Consider the following 1,917-nt stretch of genomic DNA (forward strand, 5'->3'; position numbering starts at 1 on the left):
TATTTTCCATGAAACTACCGCGATTCCATGAACGTTGTATTATTGTGAAACTTAATTTAACCCTAGCCCTCAGAATATAAGTGAACTGGAGAGAGTCCATTGCTTGTGCGCTATACATCTGGAAGGTATTACGTTCACATGTTCATACTTTATGTACCTGTGTACCTTTTAGAAGAAGAAATAAGTAGAAATTAGAAAGAATATGAAGAGGAATATCTATACCCCGGTCAACATAGACACCAATCTGATAAAATCAGATCTCCGCTGTCCTACGTGAAGATGTGACGACGACCACTGAAGAATGACATTCAGGTGACCATTAAATTAGCCAATGGAAATGCAACTTTCAAAAAATCTGAAAGTGAATCAAATCGTTCGATACACATTCATCCTTTTCACCCACGGTGCTCTTTCTCAAAACGCAAAGATATTAGACCTCATCTGACTGGTTGATAAAATTAGCAATTATGGTAATAGCATAGGTACCAGAATATGCCTTCTAAGCGATCGCTGTCAGATCTTCATTTGGTAACAGCGGAGATCTGATTTTAATCAGTTTGGTACACAGGTACTTAAAGTATGAACAGGTGAAAGGACAGCTACATAAACGAACATTTTCCCCGTCATTTCTTCTACACTTCTGATAACATCAGTTTCTTTGACCTTCTTAACATTAACCGCAATTGTAGATTGTTGTCCAAGACTATCCGAGTATACAAACGTACAGTCTCCTGTTACTTAAAATTTGACCATCGTTTTAATGGGTATTACACACACTTCTAGTAAACAGACACATACGCATGTGCTTTGGTGCCGTTTTGGAATTTTGGAAACAACTCACCCCTTACCCTCCCAAACCTTAACTTGATCCCTTTTGCCTTGCTCGCAACCCTAAATGTTTCTGCTAATCGGCCGATTCGCGGCATTGATATTTGGCTACACTTCCCGCATGCATGTTAGCACTACTGGGACTTTATTTCAATGCCAAGAAATGTTGTTGTTTTTTTTTTCTCCTGTGGGAGATAAAATGTTCCACACGCACAGAAAGTACAACTCGATTATAAATATGCAGCCGGAACAGGTCAATACACAAACCTGTCACAAACATGCACAAAACGTCAGTCCATTCAAGACACAAACCACCAAAAAAAATCATGGAGACATCATTAGGCGTGTTTTCTTTCTGACGTGACGATATCACATTACAATATTGATGAATACGGTTTGTAGTCATAACTAAAAGTTCTACACATCAGATAAAATGTATATCGACGAAGATGGGATTCGAACCCACGCGGGGAGACCCCAATGGATTAGCAGTCCATCGCCTTAACCACTCGGCCACCTCGTCCGGTGTATTTTGATGAGTACACTATTTATGTAGGGAGTGATCTATAGCTACCTGGCCTAAACCACACACAACTTTTGTCTGATATTCACGATTCAATATATGTCTTTTTCAGACAGAAAAAAATTCTAACCATCGAACCATCCTAGCTCTAACTGATGTGCACATAAAGAACCTAGTGCATGATATTCTTTAAAAGAAGAAATATATATCTTCAGGTAAATTAAAACAATTCTTCTGGCTGGGAGAAAACTCAACATTACCCACCTACCCACCCAATAAACAGAAACAAATACATGGTCGGTCCCTTAGTGAGCAAGCATGTTCATATCAATGGATTGTTAGGCAAGGGAAAAAACTCGTACGAACATTCGTTGTAATTCATCTCTTCGGTAAGTATTACATCAGATAAGTGAATATCAGTTCCATTTTTTTTAAAGTTATAAAAATCAATGTTTTCTAACAGCAGAGCCGAGTGGCCGAGTGGTCTAAAGCGCTCTCCGTCACGGATCACTGCCATCTCACCTCTGTCTGCGTGGGTTCGAGTCTCGGGCTCGGCCAGTGTGGAC

At 39.6% G+C, this 1,917-nt stretch overlaps 1 non-coding gene across 1 annotated transcript; it reads right to left on the reverse strand.

Annotated features, from left to right (window-relative positions):
* Positions 1 to 1,269: 1,269 nt before the first annotated feature.
* On the reverse strand, positions 1,270 to 1,351 carry Trnas-gcu (transfer RNA serine (anticodon GCU)). The gene has a single exon. It is a non-coding gene; the product is annotated as a tRNA-Ser (tRNA).
* Positions 1,352 to 1,917: the final 566 nt, after the last annotated feature.

This window comes from Sinohyriopsis cumingii, unplaced genomic scaffold (assembly GCF_028554795.1).
Source record: "Sinohyriopsis cumingii isolate HCF-2022 unplaced genomic scaffold, ASM2855479v2 utg000646l, whole genome shotgun sequence".
NCBI classification, from domain to species: Eukaryota; Metazoa; Mollusca; class Bivalvia; order Unionida; family Unionidae; genus Sinohyriopsis; species Sinohyriopsis cumingii.